At 42.6% G+C, this 6,000-nt stretch overlaps 1 long non-coding RNA gene across 1 annotated transcript in view; it reads left to right on the forward strand.

The window, feature by feature from the left end:
* Nucleotides 1-2,748, forward strand: part of LOC130582667 (uncharacterized) — a 280,277-nt gene extending 277,529 nt beyond the window's left edge. The window contains exon 4 of the long non-coding RNA XR_008966331.1: nucleotides 2,672-2,748. This is a non-coding gene — a long non-coding RNA (uncharacterized LOC130582667). The remainder of the gene's footprint in view (nucleotides 1-2,671) is intronic.
* Nucleotides 2,749-6,000: the final 3,252 nt, after the last annotated feature.

The following is a 6,000-nucleotide window of genomic DNA, read 5'->3' on the forward strand; positions in this document are numbered from 1 at the left end:
TTTTGCTCCTGGTTTATTGAGGAGGCAGAGGTGGCTGGGCAGTGAGGGGGTGTGTGTGCACTGCAGGCAGGCTGGGCACATTCACTGCTGGGAGAGCACCACTGCTGCCAGGATCTCCGCAAATATCTGTCGGGGCCTGGGATGAGCGCGGGACCCACTCGGCTCYGGCGGCTCCTTCCTTGGCAGAAGCTTAGGCAATGGCAGAAAAGCCCACCCAGTGTACTCGCCTTGTTAAGCTGCTGGGGCTTGCAGGCCTTCCTAACTCTGCCCTGGGGAAAAACTGTGTAACAATGGATAAAAGACTTGGGCCTCCCAGCTTAGTTACAAAGGATTCTCTTCACTCATCCTCTTAGTGAGAAATCCAGTTGAATGCTTTTTGAAATCTTTCAAATATTAAAAATAAAATAAATCTTCTTATTCTGTTCCCCGGCAAGATTCTTGACTGCAGTGCCATGTTGTCACACACTTCAGGTCCTTTAAAATATCGAAAGGACCCCCCTCAGTGATGTGGCTGTAGCCAGGTAAATGGAGAAAAGGTTATTCAATTCTTTGTGTGCCTTCAGAAAGTAAAAGGAAAGAACCCAATGAGCCCTGAGAAGGGGAAGATGTAGGTGATATTAAAATAATTGGGTGTCAAGCTGCAGAAGGCTCACTGTTCTACCTAGCTTGGTTGGGAACTGCTTTGGAAAACAGCTGGTTTGTTTAGCTGTTTCAGTCAGAGAGAGGAAGCTATTGCTGCTTCACCTGRGCACGGGAATCACTGCAGTTTGTTGCTATGAGCAGTTACTGCAGAAAACACTTGTCAAATCATTTGTGAAAAAAACCAAACACTGCTTTCAATTGCCTGAGAAACTGGTTTGCCTTGCCCTTCCTTCTCTCCTGGACTGTTACCTGCACCTTTCCCCCAGTGCCAGTGTCAGCCTAGAGATTCTTCACTCCCTCTTGGCACAGGCTTTTCAACCCAGAGGGGATGTGCTACTTCACTACACACTGAGGTCACTTAAAATCTGAGATTTAGAGACCTGGGAAAATGAAAACTGTCCATGTGTGCCATCATCAAGTGACTGTGCCACTTGTGATCTTAGAAACGACTTTTCCTTGCACAGAAATCTTTGCCCACGCACATTGTTGTCATCACTTTGTAAAGACAATTTCATCACAGCAAGCTCTTGCAAGCAGCCGTGGTTTGTTCTCTCTGCCTTGCTGTCTCCTTCCCCTCACAAGGAGCTGTTGAATATTCAGCATCCCCTGATTTTAAACTATTTCTTTAAAGTCTTTGGTGCTYCTCAGTCATTTCTGAGATCATGCTGGGCTGTTCGTCTACCACCTGGAGTTAGAGCACGTGGGAACCTGAATTTCTTAATGGGAGGGACTTTTGGCTAAACTTTATGCTTAATTTCATGTAAAAAACATCCACTTACTTGCTAGGTATTGGTTGGGCAGTTTTCGTTTGGCATTTGGGTTTTTTTTTGACGTCTTTCTATCTCTGGATTTAGCTTTAGCTYGTTAGTTAAGGGAATAAACAACCACATTTCTTACTATTCACACTATTACAGAGKGTGTTCTAAGCCCATACAGATCCTGCAGCTTGTTAAATAATTCTTTATCCTTTTAGAAATTCCCATTAATCTCTGACCAAGAAGAGCAATAATAAGTTAGTTAGTCATCATATATAAAAATCTGAATCATTTTTACAAGTATCTTTAATGGCTTCCTTTAATTACGTGTCTTCATAAAAATGCTACCCCTCTTGAACACAGCATCCTTCCATTCTTCAAGAGGATCTAATTTCTGAAACAACGGAAATTAAGGCTTTATTTGGGCAAATTAACAGAAAAAAACCACACAGCTCAAGCAGAAGGTACAGGAATCATGTATTCTATTAATTTGTCAGCTACCTTGGTATTATTAGGAAAATTTTCCAAGTCACCCCAGCAGACTGCTGGGATCAGTGTTAAACTGACAGCAAAGTGCTCTGTGTGGACYGGGCTGGGATTTTAGCAGCAGCCTGGGGAAAGGTGAGCTCTGCTGCTCCTGGCCTTGCCCCACGTGTCCCTTGGCTCACGTTCCATGGTGGTTCCGTTGTCACCAAGGGCAGCACACCCTTCCCATCACCCTGCTCAGAGGAGTGCAGTGATTCTATGTGCTCAGCAGCATCGAGGGGCATTTTTAGGGTCGGGTGAAGCTGGACCCTGCTCATTCTCTGATGAAATGCAGATCTTCAAGTGGGCAAAAACATTCCCACCAGGGCTGGGCGGGTGGGCAGGCCCAGCCCTTTCAGGGGCAGCTCAGGCTGCTGGGGGATTAACGTGGCTGGAAAGCCACAGCTGGGATCGTTGCCTCACCCACTCCTTTCTCCTTGCTCTTTGTTAATCTAAGTATGAGTTTGCCACCTTAAATCCACAATAAAAGGCAACATTCACTTCCCTGCCACCAGAGCTGCACTGGACAATGTTTTCAAACCTCTTTCAAAAGGCATCTCCTCTGTGTTCATCCGTCTTCCTCTGAAGACACCAGAGGCTCTGAGTAAGGGATAAAAAGGTCAAATGTAAAACAGAGGCCGCCTCTAACCCTTCGTGGCCTCTTTAAACCCCTCCATAGTCCATAGGCTGAGAAACACTGAAAAAGGAAGGATGGGACTGAAACCTCTTCCTCCTCTGTTTTATTTCAGGTCAGGTAACCTTGCTCACTCTTGTGGAAAGCCTGAGGAGCTCCAGGAGGGATTTAAAGAAGAGATCTTCCTCTCCTGTTCAGGTGAATAGTCATGAATTAGACTCTTGAGAGACTAAAGGAGTATAAATACATAAGGAAATCTTTTGAATACATGTAGTGTTAAAAAACGCTAAAAATACTTCTACAGTTAGTGTTGAATTTTTATGTATTTACTTATTTATCTTAATTTATGCTATTTTTTTGCCCTTCCCTGGGAAGTGAAAACTATCAACAGATAAGGGAGAGAATTTAGTGTTTTTGTATGCAGTATGAGTCCAGTACTTGGCCAAGACCCAGATCTATTGTGGCAAGAAAGTAATAGATGAACTAACTAGGGACTCAGACTCTCTGGCCAGCATCCAAGAAACATTAAAAAATGTAGTACYGCACATAACAAGTAGGAAGATGCATGCAAATGTTGATGTCTTATTGAAAACTGTTAAGTTATTAATATGTTGGGTTTATAGATGTGCATTTGGATTTTAAAACCTGCTGTCAAAGTTCATGCCCTGAAATTACTTGCTGAACTCTATGTCTGAAATAATATTTAAAGTAGTGTCACATTGGTGAGGTAGTTGTGAAGAAAATGACACATCTGGATCCCTGGACTGTTTCTTTTGGGAGCACTTTGACAGTGGCAGGGGTCCAGTTCAGCTCTCAGGACAGTTTCTAAGCAYTGGTCCCATTTTGTTTCTTCACTGTTCTGTCCCCCCAAAGCAAGTCTTGACTGTGTCACAGGGTATGAGGATTTGCTCTCTATTGGTTCGTGTAAAAGGTGTGGGGCAACAGCTTTGTGTTGTGCCCAGGGATCTCCTAAAGCCTTATAGAAAGGAGATCCCAGGAGCATTAGAGATTGAGGATTATTGGGTAATAGAGGATTTAGGGTGACTTTGATGCAAATGAGTCCTGTTCCTGTGGGTCTTCTGATGGGTGCCCAGCACAACCTATTATCACTCCCGTGTTTTTTGGGAGACTGTTGAATTTTCCCTGTAGGTCTGGTTTGTCACCCAGCCCTGGTGGGATATGAAAGGTGACTCAATCTCTGGTCTTGCAGACAGTCCCCTGAGCAAAGTGTCTGTGACTCCACAGAGCTAATGCCCTGGAGAAAAGGTGAGGAGAGATGCTAGAGTCTCTATACTGTGTGAATTCCATGTGAATTCTGTGTGTCATGTGATGGCATCTGAATCCAGCTGCCATCCTGCTCTGTGCTAATGTCATACAACTTGCAATGGCACCCCASAATGGTTTATTGCCATTGCCAAAGGTGTCCTGGCCAACTTCCCCACAGATCTGAGCATTCCTAAGTGTCTTTTGTGGCACACTCAGCTCAATGTAGTTGTGATCACCAAAGTGCAAGGAAGTGCATAGGAACAAAGAGGCTGGAAGAGCAGGGAACCTGGGTGAGGTGGCTCATGTTGAGCAGGCAGTTCTGTGCTGTGAGGCACAACAGGAAGCTGAAATGATAATTTCTTTCCACTGCAGCAATAAGCAAACAGTTTCAGTGATTGCACTTTATTCACAACCATAACTGTCATCACTGACATTCACTGGAGGTGTCAAATCCCAGGGTTTTATGCTTTTACAGTAGTATTTTATCTCTTTCCCTCTAGAATTATTACTTTTTTAGCAGGGAATAGCTTAATGTTAGGGCTAAGAGGTGAATGGTGGGACTTGGTTTTTCAATTTTTTTTTTAACCTGACCTTCCTCACTCTCTATTCCCCTCTCATCCCTGCTCAGAGTTTTGTTTGAGCTGGAGAACCAGTTTCATGGTTGTTGTTGTTCCAAGTGAGCTTGCTCCTACAGTGGGGTTTTTTTTCCTAATCTTTCAACTCTTAATTGTTGCATGCAAATTGTTTAATAAATAATGTTGGACAGAAAAAAAARRAAAAAAAAAGAATAGATATTAATTAAGAAAAGGATTTAGGCTGACTCAGTCTCATACATGAGACAAAAGGTTAAGTAAATGCCAAGGCTGCTATGCCTCTTCAAACAATGAATATTAGTTTTAGAATCATTAATGTCTGCTTAGAAAACAGAGTCATACTGGAGTCTTGTATGCCAAAATAACCAAGGCCAGGGCTGTTTCTTTTCAATCTGAAGCTAAATTATTCTCCAATAGAGGGCTAAATGTATGCAATTAACAGTGCTAGGTAGGACAACAGGGAATGGCACTTCTAATATGTAGCCAAATTGAGATCAAGTTTTTCTTTAAATCTGGTAACTTAGACATTTAATATGCACAACCAAGCTCTGCAAGAGAATTAGTGAAAAGCAGCAGATAATTAACTCCTTCCCTGCTTGTCAATGGAGACAGAATGATTAGCCCACTATTCACTCACTCCTGTCTTCTCAGGTTGCCAGATCTACAAAAACAAAGTGGGTTGGTTTTTTTTTCCAAGTGCCTTCCATACATGGCCAAAGATGAAGACAGTTGTGTAGTCTTTATTAGAAAGAGAATTGCCACATCACATTCTGAAAGAAAATTTTATCCTGAGAGAGGTCAGTTTTTTGAGTTGAGTTTAGAATGAACGTGACCATGAGAGCTTAACTAAAACGGCATACACTGGGTTGAAAAGCTTAAGAAGCATGTTTTAAAAAATAAATAGTAAAATCCATTTTAAGCAAGTGGGYGACAGTGCTCATTAAAACTTTCCACCACCTTCGTGTGCAGAAAAATGTTCTGTACCAGACATGACATGTTACTGACCATGTTAGCATGATCCTTTAGCATCACCTAAWAATAATAGTACTTAATTCTGAGCCAGAGATCTCCAAGAGGATGAATAAATTTATTCAAAATTTAATGAGGGAAAGGCAAGTAGAAGATGGAGAAGTGACTTCTGTTTGTATCTGAACTACATCTGTGCTTCCTTGCTCTGRGTTCTGCTGAGCTAAAGCAAAAGGCCATCATTTTCCATTGCATTTCTCCTGCTGAGGAAGCTCTCAGAGCAGAGCCCTTGGTGACAGTGGTGACTCCCCTTGAAGTCAACAGCCATGTGCAAATAAAGTCTCACATCTGAAAATGTGAGGACACTTAAAATAGCTCAAGTTTTGTTTCTAAGGCTGAAGTGCWTTACAGCTCTCATTTAACTGAGTAAATACCATTATGCTGAAGTCCTTTGCATTGTCACCAGCAGGAAGAGAGAGCTTTGCTCTAGGGCTTGTTTCAGTGACGGGTCTATGCTGGAATGTGTTGTATTTACATTTAATATTTGTGCCATGTCTAGGTTTCCCTCTCCAGTTACTGCTGCTGGTTTGGAGAGTTAAAGAAACATATCTGGAGAATG

This window comes from Malurus melanocephalus, unplaced genomic scaffold (assembly GCF_030028575.1).
Source record: "Malurus melanocephalus ecotype Western Australia unplaced genomic scaffold, MMel_1.1 scaffold_13, whole genome shotgun sequence".
Lineage (NCBI taxonomy): Eukaryota > Metazoa > Chordata > Aves > Passeriformes > Maluridae > Malurus > Malurus melanocephalus.